The following is a 20,256-nucleotide window of genomic DNA, read 5'->3' as shown; positions in this document are numbered from 1 at the left end:
TAAATACTTTACATATATTGACTCTTTCATCATCCTTCATTGTATAGATGAGGGAATTTAAACGCAAAGATTAGCTTGTTAAAGTCACATAGCTGGTAGGGGGACAGCTATGGAATGAAGCATGATAGTTTGACTCGGTAGCCACACTCTACAGGATACGTACTCTGTTATATTGGGAAAAGGGAAAAATGCAAGGAGGACAAAGTATTGATATCTCAAAATATTATCCCTTGTGTAAATTAGGTCAGTTCAAAGCCTGGCATAAAATAAATGTGCAATAAATGTTTTTTTGAACAAATAAATGAAAAAACTTCTCTTACATCACTTAATCTTTTTGAAATGTATGTTTTATAGTGTTATATATGCCTGTCCTTCTTTTTAATGTTGGGTATCTCGGCATTACAATGATGTTGAGTAGTGCGTTGTATTTTCCCAAACAAGAATTTGAGATATACCAGAAGAATATGCATTTCTTCATTTTTGAAACATCGTGCCAAGTGTTTTGCTTCTGGACCAGGGAGCTCTTCTTCATCAGTAGACTTAATTAGTTCAATTAGTCATTTACAAGAGCTCTTTCTCTCTTGACTTATTTTGCCCTGAAGAATTACTTATGAGGCAGGCACGCCTGGCTGTTACTGCTGAAGCGTTTGTGAGGTGACAGTCAGTGCTCTAGGAGTCTGCCTTGATCTATGGGCAGGGTCCATATATCCTGCCTGAAACAAGTGCTCTGGGATCTGTCTTTACCTTCCTTTGAGTTTATTGTTTCAAAAAAGTCTGCTTTGTGGGAGAAGTCAAGAATGCATTGTTCCATCTCTATGATGAGAGGCAGATCTCCCACTAAAAGAAAAACTGCATTTTGAAAGGCTGAATAGGTTGGCACTTAAAAGGGAATTCCAGCTGGTTAATTTAGGGTGCTGAGAAAAAGATCCAGCATAAGAATGCTCTCTGGCAGTGGGCCCGTAGCATTTTCAACTGATTGTGAATTGGAGAGATTTTCATCACGTTAAGAACATCGCTTTTCACTATTGTGTTCTTCTGACATAGAAAACAAGTGAGGATATACAGGTTAGACCTGGTATCATAGCTACACTCATGAACATGATCAATGACAGTTGTATCAGAACCAAAGATGGCCTCATGCTTGCTGACATATCTGAAAAAAAAAAAAAAAAAACTGAACAAGAATTCAGAACTATTTCTACTCAAGGTGGTTTTTTAATCCTTGCCTTCTGTTTTTCTTTCCTTTTGTATCTTAGAAACTATTTTAAAACTATGGAGAGAGGTTTAGGTAAAAGCAAACTTCAGAAAGTTGTTAATTTCCTGTGTTAATTTTTTTCCCCAAGTGGCTTGACACACAAAAAATTTATATGACCAGGCAACTTACCAGGGCAAGCGTGGTCCTTGTGATGGCTCAGCAGTTCAGACCGCTTTAATCTTGTCTACCAACTCCATACAAGACCTCCACATTCTTGGATGAAGATAAAAAGAAGCTAACGGGTTGTTAGAAATTTTTCATGGTTTCAGCTTGGAAGTGACACATACCATTTCTGCTGCTATTTCATTGGCTAGAAGTTTTCTTGTGACCCTGTGTAACTGTAGGAGTCTGGGAAGCATAGTCTTCCATGTGCCTAGAAAGAAGAGAACTAGATATTGGTGAGCACAAAGTGGCAGCCGTAGACATGTTATCCAATGAAACTCACCAGACATCAGCATAATCCAAATGGCATGTAGTCTAAGTGAACATGATAAACTCCCAAGTTTGCTGCCACCCTACAAACTAAGTGGAACTCCTTCCATTGTGAAGTCCACTTCTTGTTTCTATGAAGCGTTAGAAGTTCCCAAGATGAAGTTCCTCTCACAGAATATCTGCTTTTTCCCTTTTCTCTTATTCTATGTTTTAGCCAAAGGAATGCTGCTCAAGTCCTTAGGCAGAGCCTGAATTCCTTTTGCAGAAGCTGTAGCCCTGGGAACTGATGTATTCATCAACATCTCCAGATGGGAATTACTTCAACTCTGAATCTTCCGTGCACTATCGTAAAGGTATCCAATGTTGTTATGATGTGGTTGGTCTCAATACCATTTGTGCACATTTTTTCTGGGTTTCCTGACATGGTTGTAGGACTGGTCCCTTCCCCCCACCCCCTTGGGGTGACTGTCTACTTAGTCTCCAAAGGGAAAAGACAAATTTAGGGATGACTGGGGCAGGTATTGGTGTCCAGGAGATCCAATATTTATTCATTCCATTTCTAACATACTTTATGGTTTTGTGTAAATACAAGTTTCTGTCTGCTATCATGTTCTTTCCTTCTGAAGAACTCTTTTAATATTTCTTATGCTCCAGTGTGCCTGGGTGGCATAGTCAGTTAAGTGTCCAGTTCTTGGTTTTGGCTCAGGTCGTGATCTCAGGGTCATGAAATTGAGCTGAGTGGGGCTCTGCACTTAGTGTGAAGTCTTCTTGAAATTCTCTCCCCCCGACCCTCCTGCTCATGCTCTCTTTCTCAAATAAATAAATAAATCCTTAAAAACTATTTCTTATAGTGCAGATTTGTTGGCAATGAGTCTTTTCAGTTTTTGCTTATCTGAGAAAGTCTATTTCTCCTTAATTTTTTGAAAGACATCCTTAGAATAGAGCAATGGGTTGACAGTTTTTTCTTTCAGCACTTTTAAGCAGTACCCCATTGTATTTTGTGTTGCATGTTTTCTGATGAGAAGTCTACTATAATTTTTTCATACTGTAAGGAACAGTAAAGGGTCCAGGATTTTACTCTACTTGCAGGCTACAAGTTTAGCTCACTACAGGTTCATCGAAGCTGGCAGATGATACAAGACTCCTGAGGGAGAAACAAAGAATTTTATTACTCATGGCACAGAAAGTAGCATGAATACCAGTATATTTGCATGTGTTCCACTTGCCCCCAAGTCCTACAATGACAAGGCAAATGGTCCCAGAGGGACCTCAGGAGAGGAACCCTTAATTTAGGGGAACCAAATCTTTTATAATGAGGAGTAAGCCTGTTTGACCTTTGTTATGGAGAGAGACACTGTATCTTCTATGACTGGAAGCAAACCTGCTCTTTGCTATAGCAGGAGACAGCATTTCTGTCTTAAGTTGTTTTGTATACAATTATACAGATAGTCTGTAACAATAGGCAATCAGTGCCTCCCTTTGTGAGACATTTAGAAACAAGAGACAAATGGAGAGTTGTCTCCCAATTGAAAGTATTTCTCCCTTTTTTCTTGTCTTTAGGATTTCCTATTTGTGTTTTGTTTTCATAGTTTGAGTATGAGGTGCCTAGGTGTGCATGCATTTGTGCATACACATGTGTTTTGTTATTTATTCCAGCTTAGTTTTCTCTGAGCTCTTGGATCTGACATATTCTTCATCTTTATTACTATGTTTTTCATGCCTAGGACTTGAATCTGATTGCTTTTCCTCTCACCCCCCCCCATCACCCAAAATATAATGACATATAATTGACATATAATATTGTGTATGTTTAAGGTATACAATGTGATGATTTGATATATGTATATATTGTGAAATGATTACTACCGTAGGGTTAGTTAACACCTTTATCATCTCACATGATTACCATTTGTGTGTGTGTGTGTATGTGTGTGCATATGATAAGAATATTTAAGGTCTATTCTCTCAGAAACTTCAAGTATATAACATAGTATTGTTAAGTATAGTCACCATGCTGTACATTATATTCCCCAGAATTTATTCATCTTAAAACTGGAAGTTTATACCCTTTGACTAGTATCTCCCCACTTCTCCTTGTGTGTCAGCCCTTAGTAGCCACCATTCTATTCTTTTTCTGAAAATTTGTTTTTTTTTAGATCCCACATACAAGTAATATTGCACAGTATTTTTCTTTCTTTGTCTCATTATTTTACTTAGCATAATTCCCTCAAGATCCATCCATGTTTTGGGTGACTGGGTGGCTCAGTGGTTGATCATCTGCCTTTGACTCAGGTCCTGGAATTAAGTCCCTCATCAGGCTCTCCACTGGGAGCTTGCTTCTCCCTCTGCCTATGTCTCTGCCTCTCTCTCTCTCATGAATAAATAAATAAAATCTTTAAAAAATCCATTCATGTCTCAAAACACACACACACACACACACACCATATTTACGTGCATAAAAAGATGGAACTTTGCCCAATAATCTTTTTAAGCAATTTCTTTCCCTACCTCAGAGATACCATATGTAAATGCCTCTCAATATAAAGCCATATGTAAATTGCCTTTGGACCTGTCATGGGTTGAATTATATACTCCAATAATTCATGTGTTACAATTTTAACCTCTACTTACCTCAGACTGTGACTGTACTTGGAGACAGAATGTGACTATCTGGAGACATAAGACAGAGATGTTTAATGCTCTGTCAAAAGGTAATCAAGTTAAAATGAGGTTTTTAGGTTGGGCCCTAATACAATATGGCTACTGTCCACTTATAAAGGGAATATTTGAGCAAAGACAGGCACAGAGGAAAAATAATGTAAAGACACAGGGAGGAGGAGCACCTGGGTGGCTCAGTCAGTTAAATATCTACTTTTGGCTCAGTTCATGATCCCGGGATCCTAGGATTGAGCCCCACTTGGAGCTTCCTGCTCAGCGGAGAGCCTGCTTCTCCCTCTGCCTCTGCCCCTCCCCCTACTCATGCTCTCTTCTGCTCTCTTGCTCTCTCAAATAAATGAACAAAAAATGAATCTTAAAAAAAAGAAAAGCACAAGGAGGAGACAGTCACCTGTAAGCCAAGGTGAGAGGCCTGGGACAGATCCTTTCTTGACACTCAAGGAAACAATCCTGCTGATACCTTGATATTGGACTTCTAAACTTCCAGAACTGTGAGACATGGGTTTAAACCATGCAGTATGTGGTACTTTTTTTTTTTTTTTTTTTTTTTTTTAACAGCATTCTTAGAAAACTAGTGTAGGAGCTGTAGGCATATACTTCATTCAGTTCTTAGTGCTGCATAACAAATTACCTCAAATCTTTAAGACTTAGAACAACCATTTTATTACGTTAATTGATTATTTAGGTCAAGCACTCAGACTGGACAGTGTGGATGACTTGTCTGATTTCCATAACATCTCCTCTTCAGCTGGAAAGACTAAAGAGACGGTTGAATGGAATCAGCTGAAGCCTTCTTCATTCACACGTCAGATCTGGGGCTGGGACAATGCAAAGACTGGAGCTACTGAGCACTACAAATGGCCTTTCCATGTGGCTTGGTTTCCTCCTACATGTGGCCTTTCCATAACATCTTAATGGCTTTAGGATAGTTGCCCTTGCGTGGTGGTTCAGTACTTCAAGCATGAATGTTCCAGTGTATGAGCAGAAGTTGCATTACCTTGTAGAACCCATTTTGGGAGTTAGCCAGAGTTACTTCTGCCATTCTCCTTTAGTCTAGGTAGTTACAAACCTGTCTAGATTCAAGGCTGAATGTGAAGGAGGGCAATGTGTGCAATGTTTTAAAACATTCTCAATTTCCTGTAACTATTTCCTCTGTAAAGACAGCTGTGTTTAGTCCAAAATATGTTATTCTTTAATACTAGTCTTTGCAAGCCTTAGTCCACATGAGGTTAGAGAACTAGGGTAAGGTCAGACTAAATAATGTCTAAAAGCCAAGAGGAGAAAGCTAGAAGTGATTAGGTCAGAAAATGAAGATTGGCTTAGCTTTTAAGAGAAAATATATGATGTGCAATGAGTGGAACATTTTATCTTCTTTATAAAAAGAAGATCAGATGCACCAAAGTTATTCTCTGAGAGTGTTAATGTGGGAGACCTCACAAATCAACATCTTAATCAAAGCCTCATGCCCTAAGCTAAGGGAGAGTTCACCTGAGCCAGAAGCTCACTTGACAGAATCAGAAATACTGAAACTTACCTGTCAAAAATTTGGTTACAACTTGCAGTTTTCTGTAAAAGTCAATGCCAGATCTATGCTGTTGAGAATGAATATATGATATACCCAATGTGAAAAAAAGACTCCTGATGTACCTGTAAATCAACCGAACACCTGGGCAGGGTGATATGCTAGGTGTTATGGCACATACTGAGATGTGTTAGGATATCTATTCTTTTGTTAAGTAGGTTATCATTTAGGCACCAACGTGGGTCCTTTGGTTGTTAAGCATCCAACTCTTGATATTGGCTCAGGTCATGATCTCAGGGTGGTGAGATTGAACCCACTTCGGGCTCTGTGCTCAGCAGCTGAGTCTGCTTGAGATTCTCTCTCTCCCTCTGCCCCTCCTCTCCACACTCAAGTGAGCTCTTGCTCTAAAATAATAAGTAAATCTTTAAAAAGGAATTAAATAATAGAACAATCCCCATAATAAGCTGAAATAACAGAAGTACAGAAAGTTAAGCATCTTAGCTAATAAAGGCTAGAGCTATGTTCTGATTCTGCTGTTTATTTTAAGCAAGAGCTCTTGCTATTATCATTAGTGCCTTTTTAATGAGAAATTAAATGATACACTGGACTTGTCTTTGAAAAACAAGAATCAATTTGACCAATGGCTTTTGATTATAAAAGCAGGAGGCACGTACAAGGAAGAGCTATCATGTTTCAAGACAGTTTTCATCTGTCTAAAGTGAAGAGTACCAAACCTAATTTTGAGTGAGTAGAGTGTGAGAGTCTCTGACTTTCAGGAAAAGGATTCCAGGTATGCTGGGATACTCTTTGAATATCAATTTGCTCACTTACAGTTCACAGCTTCCATTCTACTTAGGTTGGAGCCATGTCATTTGTACTGGCTGAGGCTGAATGTTGTAAAGTCATTTATGTGAGTTCTGGGATGAAGCTTAGACTGAGTTCATGTTTTCTCTTCTCTGTCTTGGTCGTGAGACCACATGCTGAGATGTGAGTGTCCATCACCTGGCTTCCTGAATAACTAGGTCAAGCAGAGGCCCTCTGACCTGTATTGGACTTGAGTGAGAAATACATCTTTACTGTGTTAAGACCCTGATAATTTGGGGGGTTAATTTGCTGTTATGGGAAAATATGGCTTATCATGACTAATGACTAAATATACCAAATAATTCTATGAAAGGTCTGAGAAGCAAAACTAGTGTTGAGAATAATTGGAGAGTAGGAACTATACTTATCCATCTCTAAATAATTTTTAAAAAATATTTCAAGTTATACCTTATTATAAGATAATATAAAATGATAAGCAGTTAATAATTGATCAATGATAATGTATTATACGTTAATCAATATGATATATTTCAAACAGAGAACTTGGTTTTTATAGATAAATCTCAGGGAAATGTCTGGTTCTCCTGCTTCAGCTGATCTCTCAAATTTTCTCTCTTCCCTACAAAGTAGAGATGTTGGGGCTCTTGCTATAAAATGCAAGTCATAATTATCTAGCTGGTGAGAGTCCCCTGAATTGCAGGAACATGCAGAGGAGAGGCAAATCAGCCCTAAAGAGCACCCCTTGTTAATTCAACCTAATTTTTAGGGAAGGAACATTCACAATTTCAGAAAAATATTTTAAAATGAATGATGCAGTTCTACTTTTTAGAATTTCTTTCCCAGACTATTTCCATGTTTCTACTACCAGTAAAAGCTTAGTGGGTTTAAAAATAAGTGAAGGAAAAAGAATAGCTTGCTTTCTTACTGAAAGATAGTCAAAAGTCAAATTCCCTGCCTTTCTGTTTTACCAAGAGATGATACAAGACATAAATGTATTCCAACTCTGCAAATTTGCTGTGCAGTATAATTTGATGTTTGAAAGATCTTCCTTGGGATCTCATCCAAAGAGTTGAGTGACTATTTTATTAAAAGGGCCTCTTCTCTAAGGTGATATTTTGAATGGATCTTGGGGACACTGGGGTATTGTAAGTCTCTTTTTATAAAATCTTGGATTGGCCTACCCATATTTTCCTACTTCTAGGGATTACCAGAAGCTTGAAAACAAGTCTTTGTCTAATGTAGACAACTATACAAATGCATATGTCATTAAGTTATAAGTAATATAGGAATGTTCCCTGGCTGATTATGAACTTCTCCAGCAGACCTGACTTCTGGGTTTATAATTTAAGGAGAGATACACCTAAAATGTATGTTAACTGAGGTAGATAAAAGGAAAGTTTAGATTTGTGTTTATGTATTACTCTCTGTGGTGGAATATTTCTTTTAAACATATGTTTGGTTAGTACTTGAGAATGTTGGGGTTGTACAGTGCTATATTGACAAGTCAATACTCCTAAAAATATTATATTACCATTTTCTCAGAAAGCACATGGACATAGGCTACTACCAAAAAAATATTGTCAGTTTTTGAAAGGCAATGTATCTTCATTCATAATTATATGTATGTGCAGGTATGACACCAAAGATGTAATGGTAATAATTTTTGTTTTCCAATGCAAATGCCTGGTACTGCTGCTGCGGCATTGGCACGTAAATAAATCAGGCCTAGTAAATCCAAAATCATTCTCCAGGCAGGGATTCTACTAAACTAATCACCCAAGTAAACAACACACCACAAAGAGTAATGGGGAAGCCTATGAAATCTGAGGGAGTAGGGGGTGCTTGCTGGGAAGGAAGCAGAATCGACACATGATGGGTCACCCATTATTAAATTTGGAAGACAGATCAAAGTTCCTTTCCAGCCTAATTAGATCAAACAAGGTGCTATTTGCTGTTTGTATTCATTTCTGAAAGACAACTAAGTTTATGATGAAATATCTTTGTAATATATTCTGGGAGACAGGATGCTTCGGATGCTGAATGTTGGCAAGGACTAAATTGTGGTAATATTCTATTATAGATCCTGGGCAGGGCTTTTTAATTCTGTAATGAATTCAGGAAAGAATATAATGAGGTTGCCTTCTACAAAGCATGATGTGACTGGGTGAACAATACTTCAACATTCCAAAGATGGGGGATATGGAGCCAAGGATAAGCCAAGAGATGGGGGCATTTCTGTGGCTAAACACCATCTCTTTCTCAGTTTTGCCAACAACAATTCCTTCTGACCTTCTGGTTTTATTTATTTATTTAGTTTTACACTAATGTGCTTAGCAGCAGTTTTGGGTAATGTATTCACATTCTCTACACAGAACATAAATCCTGCAGATTTTTAAAAGTTGTGTTTAAGACTATAGGCTTATTTCTATCCAGATATAAAAAAAATATCTCTAATGATGTTCATTTAAGGCATTACCTCAGCTGAGGCCTGATTATTATACTACCTTTCAGGATTTGAGGGGTGGATTGATCTACCAACCCCATATTATAAGTCAGCTTGTTCAGCAGTGTGTGCTTCAGCAAGATTTGGCTCGGGTAGGGTCAGAGAAGCATCATGATGTCTTTTGGAACCCACTGGGATAGGATTCTAGTCTTGGCTCTTTCTTGGGGCAAATAGACTGGGCCAAGGTTTTTTGTATCTAAAGTAAGAAACTGGACTAGGTGTTCTTGAAGTTTCTTTCACTTCCTATAATCATGATGAGATCATGGAAGCCTCCTATTTATTCCTCCCTATTTCCTAAGCACTTTAGAAAGTCTTATATAATAATGGTTTCAAAAGTACAGGACTGAAAAAAAAAAAAAAGTACAGGACTGGAAGGGACTCTGAGTAGAATCTAGTCCTTTTTCCCAGCCGGATTTAAGAATTTCAGATAGACGAAGTTTCGATCAAGTTAAAGATATTGGGGAGATAAAAATTAATGAGTATATGTTGAACATTTACCACATTAATTTGATCCTCAGAACAACACTGGCAGAGGGTTGTTACTGATCTCTTTAGCAGCCAGTATTCTTGGGCTTGCTGCTGAGCAGTGTTATTTGGTGGGCGAGGTGTGGAGCTGGGGTTCGCACCCAGTTCTGTCTACTTCCAGAGTCAGAGCTCTTTGCCCTAAGCAGCCCCCTTAAAGAATACTAATTGAAATAAGTTCTTCTCAGTACAAAAAATTTGCTAGTAAAAACATTTCATTTAAATGACTATGAAGTGAGAAAGATATGGGACTAATACTATTCCCCTTGTACAGATGTAGATAGTGAGGTTTAAAAAGGTTATGATGTATCCCAGGTTATGCGTATGTCAGTGGCAGCATCAAGGGTGAAGCTCTAGATATTTTCTCCTTGACTTTCCTTTCTCTATTAAGTGTAGAAAAGTCTCGTTGAGAGAGAGTCTAAGGTAGGGGTGAGATCATGTCTTTGAAGCCTGAGCTGGGAGGGTGGAGTGGTAAATGCTAGCAGTCCTTTCTGTATGTGTGCTTTGTTTTTTTTTTTTTTTTTTTTTTAAAGATTTTATTTATTTATTCTTGAGAGACACAGAGGGAGAGAGGCAGAGACACAGGCAGAGGAAGAGCAGGTTCCACTCAGGAAGCCCAACGTGGGACTCGATCCCAGGTCTCCAGGATCAGGCCCTGGGCTGAAGGCGGCGCTAAACCACTGAGCCACCCAGGCTGCCTTGTATGTGGGCTTTGAGTCTGTTCTCTCAGCTCTGAAATGTATATAGCAATGGGTACCTCACAGTATTGCTATGGGGTTACATGAGATAATACTTGGGCAGAAAAGGGGCTCAGTAAATATTGTTTCCCTTGTCTTCCAAATGGGCTAGGTTTGGATAAAAACAGACATCAGTGGCTCATCTTTACAGTGATGTTATTATGGCTGGAAATGGAATATACTGATTTTTCAGTTTATTGAATATAGAAGGTCTTCATTGGGCCGCATTTGGAGTGTCCAGGACACAGTCAATTTATAGCCATGATTACAGACACAAAATGATTTTCAAAATAATTCATCCCCATTGAATTAAAAAAATGATATACACTATTAGTTTCAGGTGTACAATATAGTGATTCAGCAATTCTATACATTCCTCAGTGCTCATCAAGATAAGTATATTCTTTTTTTAAAAAAGATTTTATTTATTTATTCATGAGAGACACAGATAGAGAGAGAGAGAAGCAGAGACACAGACAGAGGAGAAGCAGGCTCCAAGCAGGAAGCCCGGCGTGGGACTCGATCTTGGGTTTCCAGGATCACGCCCTGGGCTGAAGGTAGATGCCAAACTGCTGAGCCACCCAGGGATCCCCAGATAAGTAAGTGTATTCTTAATCCCCTTATCCTATTTCACCCATCTGTCCCCTCTACCCTCTGTAACCATGAGTTTGTTCTCTATAGTTAAGAATATGGTTGTTTGTCCTTTTTTCTTCTTCATTTGTTTTGTTTCTTAAATTCAACATATGAGTGAAATCATATGGTATTTGTCTTTCTTTGACTGACTTATTTTACTTATTTCACACTGTACCCTCTAGATCCATCCATGTCATTGCAAATGTCAAGATCTTATTCTTTTTCGCGGCTTATTCATATTCCATTATATATATATAATGTATATATATATATATATAATATATATATATACACACACACACATACACACACCATATCTTCTTTATCTTTTCGGCTATCAATGGCCACTTGGGCCGCTTCCATAATTTGGCTATTATAAATGACACTGCAATAAACATAGGGGTGGATATATCTTTTTGAATTAGTGTTTTCATATTCTTTGGGTAAATACCCAGTAGTGGAATTACTAGATCATATTGTAATTCTATTTCTAATTTTTTGGGGAAACTTCATACTGTTTTCCACAATAGCTGCACCAGTTTGCATTCCCACCAACAGTGCACAAAGGTTCCCTTTCCTCCACATCGTTGCCAACACTTGTTGATTCTTGTGTTTTTGATTTTAGCCATTCTGACAAGTATGAAGTAATATCTCATTGTGGTTTTGGTTTGCATTTCTCTGATGATGACTGATGTTGAGCATCTTTTCATGTGTCTGTTAGCCATCTGCATATCTTCTTTCCAGAGTTGTCTTCAGCCACATTGAAATTTAAGCATAAAGACAATATTTAAAGAAATTTTAGTTTCAAAAACAAACCAAATCTGTAAACAACATACACAAATGTACTTAATGGCTTGTATAATGTTGACCTGTGAAATAGCATTCCTTTAATTAATCCTGGTGTCTCCATTTCTTTCGACAGATGGTGGTGGTAATTATTTAGTATTAGAAATAAATGTCAATAAGCATCTTTCACGTTGACCAAAAAAATGCTTTTAATGTGAACATTGGAATTAAGAGCTCTTAAAATGAACAACTAAAATATTTTAAAAATCACTCCTTGATTTTAATATTAATCCAGTCTGATGTAGGTGAATGTGCACTGGATTATTTAAGCTGTCAAAAGGGTCGTGTATACATGGCATGGATTAAGCATTGTTTGCTTGTTTTAAGTAACAAGAACCTCCTCCAGCCACATGCAGCTATTCACAGTATTTCTCAAAAAACTTCTAAAGATAATTCAGAAATAGTCTTTAGTCTGGGTATCCACCAGAGGACAGTAAAGTCCCAGTTTTCTTTTCTGACTGGTTTCCTTTCAGATGACTGCAGTTGGGTAGTGTTCTGAAGCTCTCAGGTGGCTGACATGTAATTGCAGACATTAAACATTTCTGAGGAGAAACATAAAATGTATTGTGAGGTCAATGAAATTCTTTGTCAAGATTTCTCTGCAGATCTGACCCTTTAATATGACAGTGCAGAACTGGAAGATATGCCTAGCACTCATTGACTGGTGGTATCATGCATACAGTGAACTTCATGGGTCAAACATTTTTGTGTTGCTTTATTTTGTTTGAATAACCACAGTATTCTCTGCGACTGTATTAGAGTAAGATTTTACCTGGCTGCTTATAAAGGAATTATTTTTTCCAATTGCTTTTGAGCTTCTGCTTTCTCTTGAGTACTGGAATTTTAAAAGATGGAAGGAGGTTTATGTTCCTTCTCCCTACACCTCCAATTTCCTTCCTCCCTCCAAATTTTTCTTGGAAGTTTTCTGGCAATTTGGCTTATGTGGAAAACAAAGATCATTTTTCTTTTTTTCTTAAGAGAAATAAATCCTCAAAGGTCACAAAGGAATGTAGAGAACTATGGTGGGAGTCTGGTGCATTCCCTTGGTGTTTTGGGTGTCAACCCTTGTTTAGGTGGATGGAAATGCTATGTGGAACTTTTCAAAAAGGTTGCTGTATAATGCAGGTGCCACAATAAGCTATTTGTATGGTCAAATTGGAGTAGAATGCTATGGGCATAAATAGTTCAGAACCACTAATTCCTATGTTTTTTTTTTTTTTTTTTTGAGGAAATCATGAAAAATCTCGTGCAAAATAATGGAGTGTGGCATACCACTGTTTTATTTGTGCTTTCTGCAGCCACCCCATTGTTTGTGGTCCATGCTGGAGCTGACCAGGAGGCAGTCACGTTACATAACGTATCAATGACCTAGTAAATAAAAGGAGAAAAAACTGCAAAGGACTGCACACACTCACACACACACACACTTGCATATTCTTAGTTTAGAAATTCTTAAAATGACCTATTGTAGGTTTAGCTCCAAATAAGTGATGGTTCTGTGGCATCAGGAAACCCTTGAAGGTAAAGTTGCAGGATTTTGTCCTTCTTGGAGAGTTCCCAAATCAGAAGCTCTTCAAGGTAGACTCACTTCATGAAGGAAATACCAGCACTTATCCCATGGTAGATCCTCAGTACACAATTGCTGAATGAATGAATGATGTGGATTATTTTATTTATTTACTTACTTATTTATTTGAGAGACAGCATGCAGGAGAATGGCAGGGGCTTGAGGGGCAGAGGGAGAGAATCTTAAGCAGGCTCCATGCTAGGTCGAGAGCCCAATGCAGGGCTCGATCTCACAACCTTGAGATCATGACCTGAGCTGAAATCAAGAGTCTGATGCTTAACCCAAAGAGCCACCCAGGTGTCCATGATGTGAATAATTAGCTTTTAAAAATAAGGACCAAATAAAAAAAATAAGGACCAAATCAATTGATTATTTGCACTAGACATACATGACCTATATATTTTCCCTTTGCAAACTGCAATTTTTTCCTATTAAAAATATTATTTCAGTCCATTTATTAAGTTTTCCTATTACTCTTTCAGAAATGATTGAAATCTAATCTTTATGACATGAGTACATTATACAATAAACTTAAATAAAATATAAATGTCTTTAATAATTACCTGCTCTGCTAGGTATAAAGAAATAAGTAAAGAAATAGGAATAAACAAACCTTGCCCTTGAAGTTTACAATATAAATGGGGAATTGATGCCAACCCACATGAAAGTACTAAGGATCATATAAGAGAGTTTATCATTCAGAATTAGATTTCTTTATTGAAGATTAGGAGTATAATTTAAGTTAGGAGTAGAGAGAAAATGATGGAGACAGATGCGGTTTAGTGAAACCATGAGTGAGGTAGGATTTGAACCAGATATTGGAAGTAGAATACCACGAGGCAGGAAGGTGAGGGGTGTCCAGGGCACTAACTCTACTTAGACCCTGAGGCAGCCTTTACATATACCTTTGTCGAGTGCCTGTCATACTCTGGTAATTATTAACCTGGATGCCCCATCTCCCCTATTAGTGGTGTAAGCTATTCAGGGGGAAGGCCCTGTCTTAAATATTTAGGAGTCCCATAGTAGAAAGTTAATAAACACTGATTGCATAAGGGAGTAAGACTCAGAGCTGGAAGTGAGTTTGTCATGTATATGCAAGTGTAGGGTAAAGAGGAGAAGATGGGCTCAGTCAGGAAATGCCACTGGCTAGAGCAGAACTTGTGCGGAGAATATTAGAACCAAGTTTGAGAGGCACTGATGGATAGTACCATCAAGGTAATCAAGGAAGAATTTCTTTTTTTTTTTTTTTTTTTTTTTTTTTTCAAGGAAGAATTTCAATGAGATATGGTAGCAGTAGGGATCCACTTAAGCAGGAATGTGATACAAAGGTAGTGCTGTAGGAAATTAATCTGGCTGTGTTGTACAAACTATCCTCAAAATTGTAAAACAATAGGATTTGACCATACAAATTCTTCTAAATCAGCCATTCTTGGGATGCCTGGGTGCTCAACAGTTAAGCATCAGTCCAGAGCGTGATCCTGGAGACCCAGGATCAAGTCCTGCATTGGGCTCCCTGCATGGAGCCTGCTTCTCCCTCTGCCTGTGTCCCTGCCTCTCTTTCTGTGTCTTTCATAAATAAATAAATAAAATCTTTTTTTTTAAAAAAAATAAATCAGTCATTCTTTTTCTCTAATCTAAAATAGTGGATGTATGTATGTAAGTTAGTGATCAAAGAGAGACAACTTTTCTTTCTATACAAGAGAAAAAAAAATTATCCCTAAAAGACACAATAAAGTCAGAAGAGGAACTTTGAAACAATGTGGAACTTATTTCTTGAGCATGTTCCAAGTAGATTCTTATTACTTTGCTATTCCTAATTTTAGCAATGAACAAGGGGGTAATAAATGACAATCATTAACGTGTAATGAATAGACTTATGTGGAGCATGGGGGAACTGCAGTCTGAAGCAAGAGATGGTTATTCTAACAGGGTGATATTGAAAGTTCAGAGGAAAAGTTCCCTCAATATGAAGATGTTCTTACCAGGAATAGCTCCTACTGTCTACAGAACAGCATTTTTTTACAGAGGGGTGTTATAAAAAGGAAGTGTTAGAGAATGACATTAGCAAATTAGCTGTTTGACTTGTGACATGTGTGTATGTTGTTCAAAATGAGCAAAGCAGTCACGACTATGGAGTTAGGCCCTGAAACAGGCCTCCATCTGGGCTGCACTTGCAGGCAACCGTTGGGGACTTTAGTGGAAAGACATGTGTTTGGTTGGCAAGAGTTTATTAGTTTAGCCTTTTCACCTCATTTGTAAATGTGGGAAAAAAATCATCATTCAAGGAATATTTGGGGATTATTCATTCCTTCAGGTTGATTCAAATACACTAACCCAGCTATAGTTTTCTCTCTGCTCCCTTGACTGTCCCTTCCTGTGTTCTCTCTCTCTTTTTCTAAAGGTTTTATTTATTCATGAGAGACACAGAGAGAGGCAGAGACACAGGTAGACGCAGGCTTCCCACAGGGAGCTTGATGTGGGACTCGATCCTAGGACGCTGGGATCATGCTCTGAGCTGAAGGCAGACACTCATCACTGAGCCACCCAGGAGTCCCTCCTCTGTGTTCTTATAGATTTTATACTACCTTATTTATACTGATCATATTGTATTTTTACCACATCCCATTTAATTTAATTTAATTTAATTTAATTTAATTTAATTTAATTTACTTACTTTTTTAGAGGGAGCGGACAGCCAGAGGGATAAGGAAAGAAATCTCAAGCAGACTCCCTGCTAAATGTGGAGCCCCAGGTGGGGCTCCATCTCATGACCCTGAGATCAGGATCTGAGCCAAAATGAAGAGTTGGATGCTTAACCCACTGAGCCACCCAGGTGCCTCAAGCACATTCCATTTTAATGGCCATTATGTCTCTCTCCATCCACTAGACTGATTTTCTTGGGGGGGGGGATCTACATTTCATTATCATTATTTTTGTATCCTTAGAACAATTACCCTGGGAAGGGACAAAAATGAGCGCTTTGCTGAGAAGAGCATGGTATGGTCAGAGTGTAAGCTTTGGGCTCAGATTTATGTTTACACTTCATTGATTTTTTTTTAAAGATTTTATTTATTTATTCATGCAAGACACAAAGAGAGAGAGGTAGAGACATAGGGAGAGGGAGAAGCAGGCTCCCTGTGGGAAGCCCCATGTGGGACTCAATCCCAGGACTCTGGGACCATGCCTTGAGCCAAAGGCAGACACTCAACCACTGAGCCACCCAGGCATCCCTACATATCAACTTAGACAAGAGTTGAGAATTAGGCAAAAAACATTTTTGAGACTTGTTTTTCACCACTGAAAAAGGAGAATAATGGTTTATACCATACACAGTTGAAAAAAGAATTAGAAGAGATAATGTGTGTTACTGCAAAGATGAGGGCCACTATCACGATCTCTGATTTTCTCTGAGCCCTCAGTGTGACTCAGAAATCCTGTTTCCCTAATAGCACCTCTTTTTCTATTCCCTACAGCAGTCCTATATCTTCACCTGTCCACTGATTATTTACAGCCAGGTGACATGTATACATGTAAAATTAATGTGTCTAAGGTTGACCTCATTATCCTAAACTTGTTCTGCTTCTTGTGTCCTCCAGCTAAGTAAATGTCTATCCACTCTATGACCTGGGCATTTGTTCGTGATTTCTTCCTCCTCTTTTCTCTCCAGACCTAATTAACCACTAAGCCTTGTCAATTCATCCACTCTCTTCCCTTTACCCACTTCTACTACCCTAGTCCATAGTGTCAACATTCTTTCCTTGTTCTCCATGATAATCTGTAAATGGTTATCCTGCTTCCACAGTTGTGTCCCCTTCCCATCAGTTCATGTTTACAACACACAAATGTGAAAACTTCTAGACCATCCATGTTTGGGCTGTGTGCATCTACATGACCTTTGTGTTTCCTTGTCACGGCACCAATTGTGATGTATTAGGACACAGGTTTGTTTGTAATTTTTCCTCTCCTGTGAGCTCTCTGATGGAGGAGAATCATGTTTGCCCTGACAGCACTGTATTGCAAGCACAGTAGACCATAGGGATGCCATAAACATTTATTGAAGGAATCAAGGAACAAGGTAATTAGCCCAGCTACTAGAATATGGTAACTATTCTCTTTTTCATACTTTTTATTTTCATTCCTTTTTCTTTTTTTCCTTCTACTTATCATAGTTATTGAATATAATTGCCATCATTATTATCATCATCACCATGATAATTATAATAATCAATCATCACCTAATATCACCTCTACAATAGCCCAGAATAGCTAGAGACAGCTGTAACCAGGTTGGTAGGCTAACAGAAAAGGCTGCTGGAGCACTGCGGAAAGGCATTCAGAAGACATTAGGGGGAAAAGAGGGCATTCAGGACTCTCCTCTGACCCCTTGTTCTTTTATTTATTTATTTTTTTGAAGGCTTCTTTTGGAAGAGAGTAGCAGGTACTCTTCTCATACTGATCCCCCTGGAGCATCAGCCTGATGGCTCCTGGTGGAAACAGGAACGTGGACCACATCTCTGGTGGCCTAACCATGGGGCTCCAGCTAGTTTGCCTACAAGGCCAGGGTTTTGAATCAATTAGATGAACTTCATTCTTCATTTATTGTACATTGGTTCTCATTTTTTTCTCTTTCAGTGTCTTCTTGCTCTCTTTGTCCGTAAGGACCCAGTACTCCCATGCCTGGAAATGTTTAAGTCTATGCCCTTAGATACAGAGATTAAATGAAAAAAGATTAGGCAACTTGCTAAAAGTCACATACAATTAGCCATTTGCACAATGGAGGCTAGATTTTGGGTTTTCTGAATTTCAGGCTAGCCTTTTCTGCTATATTTATTTGCTAGATGAAGATTCACTAGCTGAAATGCATAAACGAGTTTCGAAAGTAGCAAAGTGGGACTGTGTGTGAGTGTATGAGCAACGTGTATATGTGTTCTGTAGGTAAGCAAGTATCTTTTGTTGTTTATTCCCTTCTTGTTGTCTGCCACCATCATTACCCTCTTCATATTCTCTTTCATTTTCCTCTTATCTTCCACTTCAGTTGCTCCATTCTGTGCCTATATTATTCTTTCTCCATAAATTGCTCCCTTTCTAATGTCCTCTTCACTCCTCCCCAAATTCTTATATCCTTCATCCTTTACCTTCTTATTTCTCCTTTCCCTGATAGCTTTGAAGGTTCAGTGGGTCCTTAAAAAATATAAAATGCTAGATTTTTAAGGGACATTAAAGGTATGTAATTTTGATTAATTTATACTATAGCCAGTTTTATAAGGACTATTTGATGGCCAATGAGCCTTTGAAAAGTCTTAAAGATTGTTTTTTTTTCTTTCCTGAAATGGTAACATTACATTTTTTGAGTAAAACTATCCCAAACACTTGAAGACCAAATTTTTCTTGGGAGTTCTATTTCTTTGCTCACAAAAAGGTCGCTTTGCCTGTCTTTGTGTTATGGAAGCTACATGAAACTAATCCTCCGAAAACTGTGAAGCAGGAGAAAACTGTTTCATATGTATCTATGTCCAGTCCTTGAGGGACAGTGGCAGGTTTGGGAGGGCAAGAATGTGAACACAGATTAAATTAAGAGAGAGAGACAAACCATGAGAGATTCCTAACTCTGGGAAACAAACAAAGGGTTGCCGAAGGGGATGTGGGGGGAGCGAATGGGGTAACTGGGTGACAGACACTAAGGAGGGCACTTGATGAGATGAGCACTGGGTGTTATACTATGTTGGTATATTAAATTTAAATAAAAAATTAAAAGAAAGAAAGAAAGAAAGAAAGAAAGAAAGAAAGAAAGAAAGAAAGAAAGAAGGAAGGAAGGAAGAAGATTGTTGTCAAGATAGAGTCTGATAATGGCAGGAATCTGGAAAGGCAAGATTGCTGGATGAAGGGAAATTTAAGGCTTGGCCCAAGGGCTTGGGACCTTTGCTGACCAACGGGCAGAGATTAAGGCTGGTGAGCTGTGAGGCAGGCTCTGGTGCTGAGTCCAAGGTCAGCTATGAGTAAGGCTTCTTTCTCTGCTGGCATACTGGAGCTCTCTTGCTGTCCCTTCTACATGGACAATTCATGTCTCCTCTATCTCTCATGGTAGAACTAACTTCCTAAAGGGCCATCCTTATTCAAACAGAATCTGAACATGAATAAAAATATCTGAGTCCTTGTTTATGGTGGATCATGTGTTGTCAACGATATATGGCTATATGTCCAAGGAAATCAGTGCTTCAGCTCCTCATGTTCTCTCTCTCCTTTTTTTTTTTTTCTAGATTCTATCTATTTATTCAAGAGAGACATAGAGAGGCAGAGACATGCATAGAAGGAGAAGCAAGCTTCCCAACAAGGAGCCTAATGCGGAACTTGATCCTGGGACTCCAGGATTGTGACCCAAGCCAAAGGCAGATGCTCAACTACTGAGCCGCCCAGATGCCCCCCTCATGTTCTCTTTTAGCAATCCATCTTCTGTGGTCCAGCACTTTCTGGGAGTGAAGAGGAAGGAGAGTGATAAGCACTGTCTATCTAGGGTTCCTCTTGGCAAGAGATTAAGGTACTGGGCTTAGTGAAATATCCGAACATCTGAATTCAAGGATACCTGGTTGTGTGTACATAACCTATGCATGCCTCATACATCTCCTGTCTGGAGAGTCTGGACTGCAGGTTTTTCTGTGGTTTCCATTTATAGAGATTACACAAATTTTGGAGGCAGATTGCTCTGCCACTTTTTAACTTTGTCATCTGGGACACATTACT

General features: G+C 38.5%; 2 long non-coding RNA genes across 3 annotated transcripts in view; one reads left to right on the top strand and one right to left on the bottom strand.

Annotated features, from left to right (window-relative positions):
- Nucleotides 1-356: 356 nt before the first annotated feature.
- On the bottom strand, nt 357-1,782 carry LOC144283978 (uncharacterized). The gene is made up of 3 exons (XR_013352460.1): nt 1,701-1,782; nt 1,385-1,628; nt 357-1,153 (listed from the first exon to the last, which is right to left on the bottom strand). It is a non-coding gene; the product is annotated as an uncharacterized LOC144283978 (long non-coding RNA).
- Nucleotides 1,783-17,488: 15,706 nt separating this feature from the next.
- Nucleotides 17,489-20,256, top strand: part of LOC144284366 (uncharacterized) — a 28,607-nt gene continuing 25,839 nt past the window's right edge. For both annotated transcript variants that reach the window (XR_013352708.1, XR_013352707.1), the window contains exons 1-2: nt 17,489-17,593; nt 19,776-20,053. This is a non-coding gene — a long non-coding RNA (uncharacterized LOC144284366). The remainder of the gene's footprint in view (nt 17,594-19,775; nt 20,054-20,256) is intronic.

The sequence above is a fragment of the Canis aureus genome, chromosome 15 (assembly GCF_053574225.1).
Source record: "Canis aureus isolate CA01 chromosome 15, VMU_Caureus_v.1.0, whole genome shotgun sequence".
Lineage (NCBI taxonomy): Eukaryota > Metazoa > Chordata > Mammalia > Carnivora > Canidae > Canis > Canis aureus.
Note: the sequence above shows the minus strand (reverse complement) of the source record. Positions and strands in the feature narration are given on the sequence as shown.